The 19,641-nt window shown below is 38.7% G+C and overlaps 1 protein-coding gene across 2 annotated transcripts in view; it reads right to left on the reverse strand.

Annotated features, from left to right (window-relative positions):
- LOC103472461 (relaxin-3 receptor 1-like) overlaps nt 1-19,641 on the reverse strand; it is a 74,824-nt gene that overhangs the window by 29,207 nt on the left and 25,976 nt on the right. For both annotated transcript variants that reach the window (XM_017307647.1, XM_008422112.2), the window contains one exon: nt 9,350-9,450. The gene's annotated coding sequence lies outside the window, so the exon portion shown is untranslated. The remainder of the gene's footprint in view (nt 1-9,349; nt 9,451-19,641) is intronic.

Consider the following 19,641-nt stretch of genomic DNA (forward strand, 5'->3'; position numbering starts at 1 on the left):
TCTGACAGGGGGAAGCCTGCGTGTCGCCGAGCTCAGTGGGGAGATGTTCTGGTGGCCGATGGGACTGACAGCTGTCACGATCCATTCCCCACATTTTGCATTTCTGCAAAGGCAAAAGACTCGGTTCAAGAGTCAGTGTTTTCCTCCGTGCTGGAAGTCATTTTGATGTTTTGAGTTCAAGTAATATTTTTGGTGCACTCTTTTAAGATTTGTGGAACAAAACCGTATCTGATTTGATTAATCAAATTAGGTTTGGAGTGACACTGTCTCAGTTTAAGGTCTTTAAACATCACTGAAGATCCAGAAGGATAAAAACATTGAGGGTCTCCTCAGACAGGTGGTCAACAGGAAGTAGATTTCACTGACCACACCATGCAACTGGAAATCCTATTTTTAAACACCCTGACGGTTAGAGCAATTAAAAACATAAAATACTAACATCGGCAGGATATGAACATTTTTACAGTGAATAAACTGTATTTCTGTAAATCGGTGGTGAATTGCATATGAAATAGAGCTGAAATAAAGGAAATATTTCAACTTTATTTAATGTGCAAGTTCGCCATGTTGTCTATGGCTTGTAAGCAAAACAGGGTAGTTCAAGTCTCTCTCTCACAATCATTTCTTTCTAGCCGCTCTACCACGAAAGGCCAGACTTGTGGAGGTTATACACTAATTCTTGTCCAAATTGACTTGTGAATCTCTGCAGCTCTTCCAAAGTATCCAAGAATCCCTTGGTTTCTTCTCCAACTCTCTTGTCTTGTTCCGCCTCAGAAGCTTTTCAGTTGTGCCATACAATTTAGATTTTTAGATGTCTGTCTGCTGTGTCCCTTCATCTTCATGATGCCGTTTGTTCAGTAGCGTTCTCTCACAAATGCCTGAATTTTTCAGGACAGCTGGACGTAAGCCGAGACTTATTTACTAACATGTGGTTGCTCTGGATACCATTTAGAAGTATCATAATAAAACCATTGCAAACCTTCTGATGTTTATTTATAAAGTAACTTGAAAAATATGCACAATTTTCTTACATTTTGTGACTATGCACTATGTTGTGCACTGGATTTTACCTTTACATTAGTAAAGGTAAAATACTTTTTACATTCACGCACAAACGTAAAATACAAATAAATGTATTTTATAAGAATTATTTGTGTCATTATGTTTGAGTAAAAAATCGGAGCATTTCTATCAGTTGTTAAAGCAGTCAAAAGCCTGCAAAAAAAAAAAGAAAGAAAGAAAGAAAAATCAAAATAGAAAAGCCACAATTAATTTACAAAATTTCAGGAACACAAAATACATCCCTCAAGATTTTGAGTAGCCTAAAACATTCAGCATCAGCTGCTTCCCCTTTAATTGATCCATTTGGAAATTTGTAAAGCAAAACTTTGAATCAAACAAAGCTGGACCAAGGTTAGGCTTAGTGGAGATATTGTTCTGAAAGACATTTATATGCAGCAACAACCCGCTGCTGTGGCAGCACGATCAGAGCCAAGCAGGAAGAAGCAGGTATATCCATCAGATTAACACACAGTAATGTCTTCCTGCTCTGGCCTCCAGCATCAGTAATTTATCAATGCAAAGCTAATAGCATCAATATGAATCTAACTAAAAATCAATATTTCATTATCTAATTGTTAGTGGGAATGAAGAGGGATGATTGTGGGAGAAAAGCGTCAGAGAGCATCTGGAGTTCACAGAGACATCTGGAGGACAAACTCATACCGGAGCTGCACTCTGTTCCAGGCGAGACGGAAAGAGGAGGAATTACTTTGACTTTTCTTTAAAAAAAAAAAAACAACAAAAAAAAAACAATAATATCAAATATTTAGTTGTGCAAGGCTCCAAAAAGGTTAAAGTTAAAGTGCTAGGGAATGTGCCAAACAAACAATGCTGCAGTCTGAGCCGGAGCGTTAAAAATACAGACACATGAAACTGGCACAATCATCCCAGGCCTCTTACATCCATAACTTATATGTTGGGAAAAGTCAATAGGATCCAGTCTGGGAAACCAGCAGAAAATCCATTCCGTTTCATCCTGTCTGCAGCTTTTACACCGAGCATTGGCAACCGGAAGAACCAGAAACAAACAGTGTATGTGCTTTTTCAAAAAAACCTTCAGCCAGGAGTGAGTCTGATTTTTCTTTTACTGAGGTTTCCTGCTCTTCCAGTCGTTGTCATGCTGGACTCTCTTAATTGGGTTAGTTTGCAGATGAGATAAGAAGCAGGAGGCACCTTTAGCATATGTAATTAAATGCAAAATGGTAAACGTCAAATCAATTTTTACTTTAATGATGTGACCACAATAAGATTATTGATGAGATTATTAACTCAAACGCAATGCTGAGTTAATTCCTTCCTGTTCCTCCCTTATGACTCATCCTCTTGTTGCATTTTGATTATTTTAATTAGTATTCGAAGCGCTTGAACTTTTTGGCAAGTTATCATGTTACAGCTGTTTCTGTGCCGTAGACCAGCAACAGGAATGATAAACATGGCTTTTTGAAATACTTTGCAAAGGAAAACCAGATGAGTGTTGACTCTTTTGGGGGGTTTTCTCCACTGCCTTTGCACATCCAGAGCAAAAATTGATTCCCACCGTTCTTCGCAAATACAAATTCATTGGACTTGGATCTGGATGTTGACTGGGCCATGTTGTTGGCATTTCACGCCCTCTTAACGTTTTTCTCCCAGGATCCCCTTTTCATTGAGCTCCATCCATCCCGTTATCATCGAACATCTTCTACATGCTGTGTCTCCGACATAGCTTATGACAAACTGCAACTTTACTCTTCCATAAAGTATAGATCTTTGGAGTGCCAGGCTAATCGTCGTCATGTTAACACAGCTTCCCTGCTGCCGTTCCAGAAATAGTTTGGTCCGTTCGGAGGCTTCTCTGATTGTGTGCATGTTTCAGATTAATACTCTCCTTGCTCATGCAGGTGGCTGGTTTTGTTTTTCATTTTTTCCATTCTCAGATAAGCTGAGTTCTGCTAGAACTTCATCCCTGATCCGACTCCTCTGCTCTTCACCATGCTGCTTGTTCGGTTCTGTTTTCTAAGCTTTTCTCAGAACAGCTGTACTCATGCAGATACTTAATTACAAATAGGTTAACTAATTAAGTGATTTATGAAGGAAAATAGTTGCACTGATTTTTAGAGTAAGGTGACCTGAACACAAATGTATGACAAACTTCGTGATGACCACGTGAAATCCCAATAAGATATATTACAGTTTTTGTTTATAGCATGACAAAATGTAGACAAGCTCAAGGTGGATCTGCAACTAAGATCAGATTAGTTTTTGCACTTGTGGAAGTGATGCCTATTTGGCTAGGAAATAATTATATTATGTTTGTTAACTGTGATGGTTTGTAATTAGGACTTATATTGTATTATGTTGTTCAGGCTCTGCACACATACAAAATAGCACAAAAATGTTATGTTATTGTTATGTAATGCTCAAAGAGAGTGTGTCTTCACCACAAATTCAAGATTTTTCTGTTTTATTTAAATAACTTTTTGAAGGATTTAATCTTAACACACAGTGGCCTCCTGCTGCTATTCTTTGACCTCACTTGACATCCTGCAGGAATTTCTAAAAATGTAACACTTACAGGTAATCCTGTGCTCTGACATCGGCTAAAATCCATTCCTGCCAGCGGTTCCATCTTTTAACAAGTCAAACAGAGCAGCAGGTTTGTGCTGCTCCTGCCTAAGCTCAGAAATGAGAATGCAGCCGAGCTTCCCGGGATGCCTGCTGTATTCATCAGAAACAGGATCCATGTAAAGCCTCTTGGTACCTCGGGGTATGCTGTAACATCATTTGGTTCCTAAAGGTGGGGAAAGACATTAAAATCCTGGCTGCGAGTACGAACGTAGGAGAAAGAGGGAGAGAGAGACTATCTGCATTACACAGGACCTTGGAGGCATCACAGCTGTATACTGCAGTCGTCGGAAAGGCAGAGCATAGATCTCGGAGGTAAAGGTGTTATTTGTTATGCTAGGGGAGCCCATCGTGCTCCAACACTTGTTAATGTATGTTGTAATTTATGAAATGGTTATTTACAGGCTTTAAATCTGGAGCTTAAAGAGGAAAGAGGGGCTTCTGGTATAATTGCTGTGGAGCAAAGTACGTGACAAAGCCGGGGAACTGGAAGGAAGCCAGATCGCTCTTCTGTCAGGCACTAATAACACATCACGGTGACAGAGACGGGGCCTCCTCTCTACCTTGTTGTATTGATCTCCCATCTCTCTGTTAATAGTCCTGTTAAACACCAGCTCTTGGCTCTTAGCTGTATCCAAGCCCACTTAACAATGAAATTCCCAACCCCCCTCACATCTCGCAGTTTAAAACGTCTCCGAGGCAGAGAAAACAGCCGGGGGCGAAACCGTTGGATTTCAGGCTCGGAAATTCACCCTTTGCCGCGCTGTAGTACGCTTCGCTGTCTGTATAAGTCTGTCTTCATTTTAAGGTGAATCACTTACAGGGAAACCAAACGTTTCATAACAATAAAAAGCTGCAAACAACAGAGAAACTAAAGAGCATTTGCGTGTGTACAGGCAGGAAAATCACTGCTGGACCGGTTGGGGGAAAACCACCATGACGCACCAAATTTACATTAAATTTAAAGCCACATAAAGGCTGTGAGGCTGGAATAAAACAGATTTATAAACTGTTAGATAAAATCCCAACTACTGGATAAACCACGACGTTTTAAAGGTGCGAGGTGGGATTGTTTAGTACTCTGCAAAATGTCTTGGTCACTTGGCAATTCAAGATAGTCGTAGCAAACAAAAATCACATGTGGGGTTCCTCAAGGATCCAATCTTGGGTCTCTCTCATTCAATACAAATAAGCTCCGCCCAGCTCAGGACCACAACATGTCTCACCTTGAATTTGCTGATTGCGTTTAACTTTATATCTCATTGTCACCACGTAACTTACAGTCACTTAATGTGCCATATCAAAGAATTGATTAATCAGAATTTTCTCCAGCTTGAACATTTAATTTCACTAATTATTTTTGGGCTCTGAAACTCAAGGACTCGGTTTTGAGTCACAGCGGAGCTCTAAAGGAGCGATGACACCAATTCTCTCACAAATAGATGGAAAAACAATCTTCTCATAAGCGTCACAAGTATGTCTAATACACATCAAGTGAATATGTTTAGGCAGTAAACTTTGCATTAGATATCTGCAGAAGTGAGAGGAGGGAGCATGTCTGAGAATAATCAAAGACGTCCATATGGCACAGAGTCCAGAGGGAGTCCAAGTCTTTAGTCAAGGACTTATGTTTTATTAGTTGAATGATATAAAACATGACAAAATGCCTGCTCAAAGAGAATCAAAGATTCTCAGCCTTTCCCACGAGGGCGTCTATATAGGCCAAAAGCTCCTCCTGGTTCTCCCCGCATGTCTGTTTCTCTCCTGTGCAGTGGAAGCTGCTTTGGAAACAGACTAAGAAGCTCCTCCCTCCAACAAGAGTTACCGAGAAAATATTTCTAATGTGGCCGCAAAGAGCATCTTTAAATTCCCTATCCGTGCCTGCCTTTTGAAAACCACGGTTCAATCCATTTAGCTGCACTGGATCCTATTTTTTTGTATTTTTTTATTGTACAACTTTAATTATCAAAAGATGGCAACTTGAATCCACTTAACAATGTCAATCATCAAATATGAGGAAGGAAATTAAGAGAACACTAATTTGTCCCAATTTGCAAGCCTTTTAAGAAAAATCAACACAGCAAAAAACTGTCTCTGAAACACTTGAGACAAAAGGGAAAAGAAAAGCTGAGCGATTTTAACTTTGCGTTTGTAGTTTGAAACTTTTTTTGATAATGCGTTTGCTCTCCGACAGCAGCAAGGATTTTTCCAGAGAGAGAGAAAAAAAAAAAAACAGCCTCACACATCTTTGTAACTAAACAGGAGCATAAATGTGATGTTGGTTGTTTTTGATTTCGCCGATGCTTCAAGAAGGAAATTCTGGCTTTGGTTGAGGGGCTTTGAAGAAAGCTTTCTTAAAAGGTGTGCAATGTTTTTCTCCTCTCAAAGCAGCATTTGATTTTTATTTATCCTGCTAATGTCAGACAAACACGCACACACATCCACATCCACACGCTGAGATCAGAGGAGTCTTAAGACACAGAATGTGCTACTCCAGACTTTCAGACTAGAAATCTTCCTACACAACAGACGGAAAAAAGCAACTGATATTTATCAGCTATAGATTAGCAGAAAAGTGTTTCTGAGAGACAAGGCTGCTTCTTGTCTATAGTTTTTATAGACACTAGTTTTAGTGAGAAAGTGAGCAGCAGCGTTCTGGATCAGTAAGAGTTCATCTGTGTGTTTCACCTTTTAACTTGCTTTCACAAATCTATGTCACCATCAACAAAATCTGGCTTTTTTAAAACAAAAAATATTTAAATATAAAAAAAGCTATAATGCCAAAGTGAAAACTAAATTCTACAAAATAATTGAATGAAAATAAGTCACAGAGGAAACACACATTTTAGTTTCAGTCACAGCACAGAGTCTGTTTTAATGGGTCTCAATCAAGTTTGCACACCTGGACGCTGCAATTTCCTTTATCTTTCTGTGTAAAACTGCTCAGGCTCCGTCTTCAGGTCCAGCCAGAAATTCTCTGTCGAACTGAGGTTTGGGCTTTGACTGGGCCACTCCAGAACTTTCACCATGTTGTCTTCAAACTATTTTTGTGTAGCTTTAGCTGGAAGCTTTAGGTCGTTGTCTGTATTTAATAGAAATCAGTTTTCACTTTGACATTTAGGTGTTGTTTAAAAAAATAAATCAATAAATAAAAAAATCTAATTTTGTTGATCATGACTGAGATGTAAAAGCAAAAAAAAAAAAGGTAAATTACGCAAAGATGTGAATATTTTATAGGCATTAATGGAGGTCTTCACTAGTAAATGTTGAAAAGGAAAAAAATAATGTTTATGGTTGCTTGTGCACCAGAACTGTTATATACAGCAAAAAAAAAAAAAAAAACATAAAAAAAGTTTCCATTTACATTCAGATTTAACTCAATGTTGTGTAGGAATATATCTAGTCAATATTGGCTCTGTGAGTTTGTTTTATGTAAACATTACGGTTTGGTAGCTGCTAACAGAATTCAAGCGGAAAATGATGGCTAGACTTGTCCGTCCATCCATCCATTTTCTTACACCTTTGTCCATAGTGGGGTTGGGAGGGGTGTGGATGGACTTGTTCGAGTTAAGTTGTTTTCATTTTGCTAACACACACTCTCAGGATTTTGTCACTTTTCAACAGTGACAAAATCTAACAGTCAGAGAAAGATTGAACATCTATCCCCAACAACTTGACTATATCCAGAACGCTGCTGCTCACCTTCTCACTAAAGCTAGGAAAATAGAGCACATCGCCACAGCTCTTTAGTCCTTACACTGGCTGAATGCAGCTCGGAGAAAACGCTTTAAAATACTTCTGTTACTCTGGTTCTGGTTCTGCTCTGCATCCACAGAACCAGACCCAAACATGGAGAAGCAGCATGCAGCTTCTATGCACCACAACTCTGGAACAAACTTCCAGAAAACTATGAGGCTAAAAACCAACCTTTTTATAGTTGTCTTTGATTAATAGTAACTGGAACACCGATTAATATATTTGATATACATTTAATGATAATTAGTTTGAATGATTTTAATGATTGTGTTTGACAAAATGCATTGTTTGCTGGTAGTTCATAACTGGTTACAGTGTTAATCATGTGCAGCCCTTTAAACTGCTTTGTTGCTGAAATGAGCCACACAAATAAACTTGACGTGACTTAATAACTGAGCAGAAGCTCACGTAAAAATAATCCAAGTGAAATTGAGGCCTCGAAGCTTCGACGGTACCGTTGGAATCTTTGTGTTTATGGACACAAGACTTTCCAGCTACAAAGGAATAGCTTTAAATCTAAATGCTTTAAAGCTGAGCTGTAATCGTGCATTGCAGTTTATGAAAAAGTAAAAGTTTATTTCTTGAATAAAGCAGCCCTTTCACAGGCTATTAAATGCAACATATTTCCTTAAGCCTTGCTGGGCGCTCAGTTGGTAGCTTTGGCACTCTTAGCAGGTCTGCAGTTTCTGCATGGTGATCTCATGCTCAAATGCACTGTTTAGTAAAATCTGGTCCGACTGCAAACATCTTTTGGCATTATCCTCCGAGAACGTAATCACTCACGGTTAATTTGGCCGCAACTTAAACGCGATCAAATTAGAGCATTTTTATTTTTCTCTCTTTTACCGTTCAAGCAATCGGCAGAACGTTTTTGTGCTGACATTGCAGCGTTTGCAGGTTATCTTCCGTTTGCGTGCAAAACGTTTGTCCCACGTATTTTGTGTTCTACGATGGGAGACACTTGTTCACATAAAGACCAGCAAGCAGAATGCATCTAAGTTTTGCTGCCAGCTTGCAGACGACTCTTTAGTGCTGTAATTCAAACCCTCATTTTCCCAGTAGATTTTTGTGCCCACTGGCATCCAGCATTGTGTGGTTAAAGCCAAGGGTTTTTTTTCTTTCCAGGAGCTATTCTAAAAGCAGATGGTCTCATTATTTTAAGGCTTTTGCATTGTGCAATCAGCATTCATGTCCTGATGACAAGTTGAAGAGGGGGTGGGGGGGAAACAAAAAAAAAAGTGTCCCTTTACAGTGGAACACACACAAACACAGGAGTTTATAACATCTCAACCCCCGACTTTGCTTTTAAACGCTTCTCTATTTAAAGTGTTGTATAATACGATTACATTTTTCCCCCACTGATGTGAAGTATTCATCACGGCGGCTGTAAAACTCCAGCGCTCCGATTCTGTTCCTGTCGTGTTGCCAAATGATTCATAAACTCTGCTGAGCCGGCAATTTGCTGCAACGTGAACAATTTTTTTTTTTTTTTTTTTACCCCTGAAATGTGCGGCATAACGGCCTCGTTCTGAATTATGGCGTTGTTGAAAGTGGCAATCATGTTGCCGAATTACTCATACCTGTTTGAATGAAAAAGAATTAGAGGACAGAGAATGACAACGCACGTCTCGGGTTTTGCAGGAAAGCAGCAGCAGCTGCTGCCGCCTCCTAACTCTTCTTTATGAATTTCCTTCCTCTGGAACTAAGAGATTTTGTGCACATCTTTCTCTTTGTCTCGTGGAAAAATCTGTGAACCATTTCTCAGAGCAACAGCAGATCAATATCTTTGGCTGGAGAAAAAAAACAACCCCAAAAAACTATCAATATCAAAAGCTCCAGCAGCTGTAGATTATCTTTTTCTTTCTTTTATAGAGTTATTTGAAAGGACTGAACAGAGAGATGAAAGATAAAAAATAGGGTTTCTCACAGAGAGGGCCCCTGAGGCTCAGCGTTCGTATCCTTTGCTGCTGCTCAGGACTCGTCATGCTTGTCATGTTGATGTTCCTGAAGGTGGCTTCATTGGAAGGGCTGGGAGGGAAAAGGAGATGAAATATTCACTGATAAAGTTCTCGCTGCGACACAGAACCTGCATCACAAAATACACTGCTTTGCACAGACATTAAGACGGTTTTAACCTTTCCACAATTTGTCTCGTCGCAACTGCAGATTCTTAATACATATAATTGAGGTTTTATATGGCAGATGCCATTACAACTTATCCTGGTAGATTATACGTACATATGTATTCATTTCCCTTTGGCTCTGAAGCCGACGTCGTTCATGGCAACATTGGAGGGGCAGAGACCAAAGTGAAACTCTGAGAGAGAATTGACACACATCACCCTTTTACTGTGAAACACGGTGGTGGCAGCATCATGGTGCAGGAATGCTATTCCTCAGCATGAAGAAAGAAGCTATTCGGAGTTGAAGGGAACAATGATGCAAGTCAACAGACAAATGTGGCAGCAGAAGACTTGAGACTGGGACAGGTATGCATTACTTTGTGTTCCATCAGAAAAAAAATATTAATTAAATACTCTAAAGGTTTGGAATGTGACACTTTGAAAAGCTCTGGACACATTAAACATTTACTGCACTAAAGAAAAAGAAGCAGATAATCCTTTAAACATCAGAAACCTGAAAGCTAATAATGCTGCTCTGAATTTCATTATCAGATTCTCATTGCGGCTCCCTCTGTCTATTATTTAAAATGATCTAAAATCAAATAATGCGCTCAACCTTAAGCATTTTATTGGTATAGGAGAAGCTAGCAGATAGAAGACAAACATTACGTTGACATGCATCTTTTGTTCCAAATTTTAAATGACATCTGATTCATGCAGCTTTCACTAACAAATAGCGATTTTGCCCAGTTGAAAACATCTGTGTTTAATACTGCTGGGGTTTTATTTATTTATTTATTTATTTATTTATGTTTGCCCGGTGTGGGTTGTAATATGAAGTGTCATTTATCTACAAAAGTCTACAAATCATGATTTATTAACTTTTTAAGCTTTCAAACTCAGCACACTGATTAACTTAAAGCCACGCAAATAAAAACTCTTTAGGATATTTTCCCGTTTATTTCTCATCGTCTACTAAAGTCTGAGTAAAAGCAAAAAGATTTTAAATAATAGTGTGATGTCGATTCCTTTTTAAGAATTTCTAATTCATTCTCAAACTTTATCAGATTAAAAACAACTGACATTTTTTAACTTGGCATCAACACTGAATAAAAAGTAATAATCCCACACCAATTTCTAACTATCAAACCTGCGGCCTTACCTGTCAAATCATGAATTGATGGGGATTAACTACATTTATCATTCACTTTGAACAGGTGTGATTACTGCCAGACCTGTACAATCAAGATATTCCTCAAGCTGGACCAGTCTGACAGCATGAAGTAGGTTAAAACGCAGCACATCATGACCATCAGCGAGGAACAAGACGCACAGGGACAGGGACACATTCACTCCTCCACTTGAGGCAGAGTCTGACCTCTGACCTGGAGGGAGCTGCTCTGTTCTGAGTCACACAGCAGCACAGTAAATCTTCTTGTGCTAACTTTATATCATGTTTCGCAGTCGTCTTTCAAGCCGTCTTTGTAGGAATGTGCAGAGCGGTTCTGGTGCTTTCCGACCTCCTAAGTTCCAACTGATGGAAACATTACAGAAGAATCCCCTGCAGCTGTTGCTGCAGTTCCCGCTGGTCACCAACAGGGGGCGGTAGCAGGTCTTAATGTCCTGCGCAGCACATACTGACACAGAACCAGAAACAAGGAAAAGCAATACGATATGTACAATCTGTTACGTGTCCTGCGCTGGTTCCAATCTTTCCCCAGCTTTCTTTAATTGTCTCCGTTTTAATTGCCCCCCTGACTCCCCCTCTCCTCTTTTTGACTCTGTCTTGTTTTTTTTTCTCCTTCTTCCTCTTTCTCCTCAGCTCACCCCACCCTGTCCACATTTCCTTTGGCCTCGAGTCAGGCAGGGCAGCTGCAAAAGGCCTCTCCAATGCAGGCTGATGAGAAGTGACAGCTCTCTGTATCACTCCCTGGCACTGACAACTGACAGATGGATAGCACTCACACACACTGCAGGGGGAGAGGAAAGGAAGAGAGGGAAGCGCCACAGAGGAGGATGGTTCTCCGGCGTTATTCTCTTTTCTCATGGAGCGGCTGCGTGACTGAGCGCTGGGTAGAAAAACAAACCGTGCCAAACCTTAAGCTCTTTTTATCCTCACAGGCACAAACAGAAACGGGGCTCAAGCACAATGAAAATGCTTGCATGTACAAAGAAGGAGAACACCTGCACCAAAATCCTGAGAGAAGTAAACAAATAGTCATTTCGCCTGTAACTTAAATTAGAAAAATACAATTTCAGCCAGTCAGATCTTTTATTTTTTCACCTCTGAGGTATCGTTTTCCTTGCATCCTTGCCGTCTCAGAGGCCCTCTTTGTTTTCCTGATCACTCACATGCCAGATGTTTAACACGTTGTCACGGCTGTGAAAACGCTGCCTGGCGGATGCCATCACATTCCACTTGTGAATGTGAGGATATTTAAGTTTTTGACACACTGATGAAGCATGATGAACCATCACGGCTTTGTAATCTTGTTCCATGTTAGGAAAACAAACAAAGCTACCTGATATAATCAGTTTTTCTTTTTGTTTAGTTTTTTTTCCCTTACCTTGATTAAAAAGGGAAAGTAAAAAGTCGAGAGAGATTTTTGACCAACCTGTTCAGGATCTCAATTTAGCAGATTATTAAGTGTTTATGCAACTGGTTTGTGAGATATACATGCATCGGCATACAAGTATGTTGATGCATGTATATGACCAGTAGTACTTAGTTCAGTCTCTGATGAGTCTAATACCAATAAAGCAAAATAATATTATTTTATTTTTATTCATAGAGAATGTTTTTTTTTTGATGAATCTCAAATGGTATTTGAAATAATCTCTGTCCTGTGTAATATAATCCTAATGAGGTCTAACCATTTTAAACATGGAATGTTTTAAACCAGGCCTGGTCAACCGCACTATGAACTCTACAAATCTGGAACAATCCTTTAATTTAGTCTGGATCCTAACATCATCTTAACAAGGCCCCAGTTATATGAAGGAAAGTATAAACAGAGGGAAACGAGCTGAAAAGTATGAGGAAAAAGGGAAAAGATTTCAACTGGAACACAGCGTCCATGTTTTGCTTCGTTATAATCTAAAGGTTAAACTTTCATTGAAAATATGTTTTTGGGATCAATCTCGGAGCATTCCAGAGAGTTTGCAGCTTCCTGGATATAATTTTGTCTCGTTCTTCAGGAAATACTCATCATCAAGACCAAATGCCCAAAGACTTGAGGCTTCAGTTTGAGGAGGAGAGGTTTTTCAGTGCTCACATGATCTGAAGATAAATTTAACAACAGGAGACCGCAGTCAGTTTGACGACACGACTTGATGACAGCTTGGGGTGAAGGCAGCTGGGCACAGACCAGTTAGTCATTGTTGCTGACGCTACTAAGCCACCCACAAATTGTATGAAACACACTGACAGACAACTCATGTTTAGTAAGAAATGTTCTTAAATGCTACATTTTCCAAAAGCTGCCTAAGCAGAAAGGAAATAATAATAATAATAATAATAATAATAATAAAAAAACATTGATTGGTTTTAAAGATAAACATCCATGCAAGCACATTATATCTAACAAGTCCTTTGTTTTATGGCTGTGTGCTGCACTGAATAGTCTTGTTATTAATATGTCAGCCCTTCCCATCAGATCCAGTGGGCAGGGTTAGCACTTGTTAGCTTTTAAAACAGGGTGGCTGCCTTTATAGGAAATGAAACCGCTCTCTCAGTTTTACTCTAAAACAGAGAACCGGCGACTTTTAATAAACAACAAATAACATACGAGCGTGTTTTCTATCGTCATTCCGCTTCTATCTGCTTTGCGCAGCAAATGACGGCAATTTCAGTCTCAGTTCATTTATTGGGCACATTTAAGTCATGTGAACTGGATCAAAGTGCTTTAAAACACATAATTAAAGTAAAAACTGGACAAAGCTCACAGTTTTATTTTTCTACAGTTTCTATTTTTTCTTCCATGCTTGAAAAGATTTGTATTTAGACTATCCGTAGTGACACTCAGAAAGTTTGGACTTTGACTAGGTCCTCCGAAATTCTTCTCACGCATTCAGAGACCGTCTTCCTGGTGTTCATCAAAAACACCCGACTTCTGGACTGACACAACCAACCGTCCTGTCATTCACCAAGATGTCCTATTTTTGTTTTTTAAAGAAAAGTGTCTAATTCATTGCTTAACAATGAGGATTTAGTCTCGCAGAGATAAAACCCAACACTGATATGAATCGCCGTTTCCTTTATATGACGACAGGGTTGATAATGACTCTCTAAATGCTGCTTGTGTTGATAATAATGTGACATGCATCTAAACGCATTCGCAGTGGCAAGGTGCGAGAGCAAAGCCACATCCAGTTCAGCAGAGAAGAGTTTCAAGTGTCACACACACACACACGCACACACACACACACACACACACACACACACACACACACACACACGCACACACGCACGCACTCACACACACACTCCTCCCTTTAAGAAATCAAATTTTACACTTAACAGACTCACACGGAGATTTGGCAAAGTTGGCTTTCGAACAAAGCGAGCCCACACTTGATTTTAAGTTGGCACTCACTAAGCATCCACGCTGAGTCTGATTGAACTAATAAGCTCATGCCTGAAACCACAAGTGACACTCTAAAACAGCAGCAGTGTCATGTCTGAAACGGGCGGCGCCACACCGAGGCAGCGATGACACAAGCATTGTGTACAGGGGGGTGAGGAGTATGGTAATGTTGTCAGAGAGCCCCGGAGGCTTCAGAGCCATCACACAGCAAAACAAGAAGCCTGGCAATATGCCGTCTTGTTACTGGCTGGCACAGACGCCGTCAGTCTTCCCAACGCCAGCCTGCTCCTCCGATTACTTCCTCTCCACTTCCTGCATCTCTCTCAGACTGTTTGACCCTTTCTAATTATGTAAAAAGTTATTTATTTCTCTCTGTCTGGAGGGTAAGCCTCCCCTCCCCCATTAGATAAATCATGATCTTTTCTAAAAAAGTATGATTGTTTATGTGTTGATCCCTACAGGCAGCTTATTTTCTTGAAACAGAGACCAGATTTGCCGATTTTGAGTCTCAGCCAGGAGGACTGGACCGTGGAGCCAGGGGCCGCATGGCTGCCAGGAAAACCTGAGAACAGGCAGTTTGAACGGACGCTGCAGCTTGTTCCTTTGCTCTTCCTGGAGTGATAGAGCTGGACTTATTTTAACATAAACAAACAATGAAGCCACAGTTTATAGAGTTGCATCATATAGAAACATCCATCTTATTAAGTAGCACCCCAAGTGAAGATGTGCAATGCGCAGACATAGAAAACATGAAAAAACAAACAAACCAGTTCAATCTTGCAGATTATTTCATAGGAGTATTTTGGAGATTAAAACATGATGTTTTCAGTTGTTTTTATTTTTGACACAAATACTAAAGGACACAAATCTTACCAAGTATTTTTGGATAGTGTAAGTATGTCAGTGCTCTTAAAATAAGACAAAAACTTGCAAGTAGCTTTTCTGAAGGCTATAGGATTTCCCTTTAAGTCAATAATTCCTTAATATTAATTTTTAATAAAGTTCTGGTTCCACTGTCAGATTATTTCACTTATAACAAGACATGTTTCCCATGTTGTACGTGAAATAATCTGCCAGTGGAACTTGTATTTTTCTCCCACATGCAAATTTCTGATCCAATAGCGTTCCAATGCTCAATAGTAGTAGAAGTCAATATTTGTAATTTTTTTTTTCGTTTATAAATAATATTGGTAGTCCTTGTTGAACTAAAATATAAAATGTTTTGTTTGATTGAATTTTAGACGGTAAAAAACAAACAAAAAAATAATGCCCTGTGTCCTTTCATACACCGTTTCTAATATCTGGTTACAGTGCATGTTGCTTTAAAACTCAGAGAATATACGGCGACACAATAAGCAAGATTTGGTCCATGAATTCTGAAAAAACAAAAAAAAACACAACAAGTGTTCCAACTGAAGTCCTGAAACAAACCTTTCCCTTTGCATTCAAACCCAAAACACACCCACAACGTGAACAAAGCAGAAATCTCCCTCAAAGCTTAATCACAAAAGGTCAGCTTGTAAAGTGAGAAACAGATTAAATTAGCATAGTATTAGACATGTAAAATGATTCCTGTCAAATCAAAGTGCAGCACAATTATAATATGTTAATTACTTATTTCATTAAGGGAGCTGATTGCGGCGCGCGGCGGAAATCATGCGGCCAGAGACACCTGGAACAGAGGTGATGGCGCTCGAAACGTACTCTTCCTCTTCTGTCCCTCCTCTCCGACTCTTTGCCTTCTCTGCTCGTCTCTTCTCACGGATTCGCACTTCGGATTTACGCGTACAGTCATTAATTGCCTGACTGTGCCGCACAAGAATGTTTCAAAGGGCGAAGGACTTCTCATTTGTTCATCAAAGGGGAGCTGATGAGCAGTGTGTGATTATATGACCTACCCACAATTATCCGCAAGGGAACCGAGCGGCAAAAAAAAAAAAAAACACACAAAAAAAACCCAGAGGAAACGGGGAAAACTCAGAGGAGGAGGTTTTTTTTATACTGAAAAATAAAATCTAATTTCACCAGTGAAATCTAAAATTAAATTTCTCTATGGACGCAAAAATTAAAGAGTTAGTTATAAGTAAAAATAAAGCAAAATGATGCTTGTGATTCTATCCTTTTTGAACTTATAGACTTTGATTTGTAAATGGAAATTTTGATCATATAAAGAAATTGTGAGGAAAAATCCTCACCATAAATATTTTTGTTTTTTTATATCGACGTCCATCTGCTAATGCTGGTAACTCAAAATTGTACGATTCTCGAGTTGTGGTAGAGAAATGTGTAGTTTATATAACAGCTTATTCATGCATCCGAATGAGCTACAAACTAAATATAATGGGGAATTTACCTTTTCCTTCTACAATTCACTTACACTTTTAAAAGAAAAGTACTTGCCGATAAGAATACAGCTATAGGCACTTCAAACTGCTTAAATAGTCAAAGAAATAATTACCAAACTACCATGCATTTACATGTGTGTTAGTTTCCTAGGAAACAAACTACGTTAGAAACTTTTCACAAATATTTGTTGTCTGCGAATAGAAGATCTTGCTTATGATCCTAAAGCAAGCGTTCAATGTCAACAACTCCTACATAGCTGGAAGAAAAAGAAAAAGACAAAGAAAAAAAAAAGCTCGGGAAAAATGTATGTCAAAGTTTGATCAAATATAAAGCATAAACATTATATATATATATATATATATATATATATTTTTTTTTTTATAAAACTCCAACGAGAAAGCAATATATCAATATACTGAGGATATAGGGAGCACAGTTTGCAGAAACAGCTTCAAGTCCTCAACTGTTCACCACAGCCAGATCTCAAGCACTTCAGCATGAGGCTCATCAGCAAAACCTCTGTTTGTGTTAGAGCGCAACAGTTGTGGCAAACAAAAAATCTGAAGTTGTGAACCTTGAGTTGTAACCCTAATTGAAACTTGCCTTAATCTCCTTCCTTGCCAAAAAATAGAGTGGAGACAGAACTCCTTAGAACATTTTACAGTAAAACAAAATGCACAGGGGGATACCGCTTGGATGAAAGCACACAGCAAACCATTCAGTGAGTGATTTCAACAGAAATAAACTGGGAAACTAATGTGAGTCACAAGTACTTGCCATGTATAAGTGAATTATGGCGGCTACTGTTCACCAGTAGTAAAAAAATAAAAATAAAAATTTTTAAAATACCTCTGGCATTGACATGCTCAGTAATTGTTCTGAGTTATTGATACGAGGAGAAAATCAGTATATAGATCGTGGTCACAGCAACAACTTTTAAGATGATGCCTCATTAGAGTTTTAAACTGCTGCTTTTCTGACTTCCTGCGATCACTAGCTGTGCTGCAATGTAAAAATGTACAAAATTCAGAACACTTTTTCTCAATATGAGCATTTTCCTACAGAACATGTTAAACTAACCTGCCGATTTTATTGAAGACAGTCTTTATGATTCTTTTGCATAAGGTTTTAGTTCAGGTAAAGGAACAAAGCGTCACCCATTTGTGAGCTTTACAAAATGTCAATGTTTTCAATCCCTGCGAACTAAATGACTTGGTAAGCAATTTAAGTTTTATACCTTTTATACAGAAACTGTTTCATACATTTAAACTTTTTAGTTGGAGAAAGGATTGTGTTCCTCTGGATTTTGAGAAGCGAAAGCTTCATATCTAGGGTGAGTAATCTGTATTATAGTCCATGAGTCTCTCTTGGCTTTTCTTCAAAGCTCCTGATTGGCTCCCTGGGAAACAAAATCAATTCCTTTTGGCCTCATGATCAGATTTTTTGCAATGAGCTCCTTCATCTGCAGCTACTAAAAAATTAAAAGTGATTTTTATTTTTAAAGTTTGCAATAGTTTGTAGATCATTCAAGACCCTTATGAAACAGGATAGACATTAATGAACAAATAAGATTTGCCGCTATTGTGTGAAGAAAAAAAAAAAAAAAGAGCCAAGTAAAAAGTATCACCACCAGCCTCTCTCTTCCCAGGATAACACATTTATAAGCGGCAGCGTAATTAGTCATATTTTGTCAGCGGGATATGAAACAATAGCCCTGTTTTTTGTTTTTTGCTTCAACTTCTGATCATGTAGTTTTTCAGAGTACATTGAATGCAGGTTGATTTGGCTGCTAACGTTTGAAAGAGGTGCAAGGAGAGCTAATTTTACCCTCCAGATGAAAACTGCTGACTGAGAAGGCAATGAGGAAAAGGATCAAAAAGTCAAAGTTTTTTTGGGTTGACATTTACTTAAACATTTAAAATATACATGATGACGCACAGAAAATGCTGCTACTCTTATTATATGTGCCCTTTAATTATATAAAGTAGAATAAAGAACAAGATGTTTTGGATATAGGAAGCCAGCAGAATTTGTCCATGTGCAGGCACTGTTCAGTTCAGGTATTTTTATCTGAAGTACCCAATGCAACACCTGATTATGTAACTGGGAAGATTAACAGAGATGTGAGGCAGAGGAGATATTGATCATAGGGGGTTTTAAAATAATAATTAAACTTTTTTTTCAACTTTTCTGTGAGGTTTTTGTTTAAAGTTTGATTCCTTTAAAATCAGACTAAACTGAGCAACGCATCATAATAGAGATGAACAGAAGGTGCAAGTGAGTGAGTAAAATAATTTAATAACTGGTAAGGTTATAGAAAAATAAAATAAAAAAATAGCTTTCAGTCATTTTATAATCCATCAGCAGATGTTTGTGTTTTTAAATTCTTTTACGTGCAATGATGATTCTATTTTAGCTTTTACACTAACATTGGCTATACTGTAAATTCAAAATGTTTTACTCAGCATTTCAGAGATGTAAACATTACCAAGAGGCATTATTATTATAACAAGGATGATGTCAATTTTCTTCAGCATCAGCAGCCATAGTTTGGAAAAGCTCGAAATTTTTCTTTGCACTTCAAGGCAACATCATAAAACACACGTGTGTGACATCATGTGGGGGAGGGGGAACAAACAGCCAAGATGGGAGTGAACTGTGAACCTCCATAACTCTGCTTCATTCTTAGATGCAATGTCCAGATGCCTGAAGGTGCCATATTCATCTGTCCAAACAATTACATGCCAGTTTGAACAGTATCAGCATGTGCAGCCATCAAACTGGAAGGAGATGGGCTCTGATGTGAGCGCGAGTCCGTGGGGGAAGTGCATATCAGGTCCAGAAAAAAAAAACAACTAAAGACCTTATGAAAATACTGACAGAAGCTGGTAAGATAATGTCATTATACACAGTAAGATGATCTTGTATTGACAAGTACTGAAAGGGCACTCAGCGAGGAAGAAGCTATTACTCAAAAACCAACATGAAATGCCAAATTACAGTTTGAAAATGCACCGTTACCTCTATTCTTGGAGACATATCTTGTTGTCTGATGAAACTAAAACTGAAGTGTTCGCCCATAGCAACCTTCATTACATTAGGAGGAGGAAGAGGGAAGCTGGCATACAAACGATGAAATATGGGAGCTGGCAGAGACATCTCGT

Source organism: Poecilia reticulata, linkage group LG11 (assembly GCF_000633615.1).
Source record: "Poecilia reticulata strain Guanapo linkage group LG11, Guppy_female_1.0+MT, whole genome shotgun sequence".
NCBI lineage: Eukaryota > Metazoa > Chordata > Actinopteri > Cyprinodontiformes > Poeciliidae > Poecilia > Poecilia reticulata.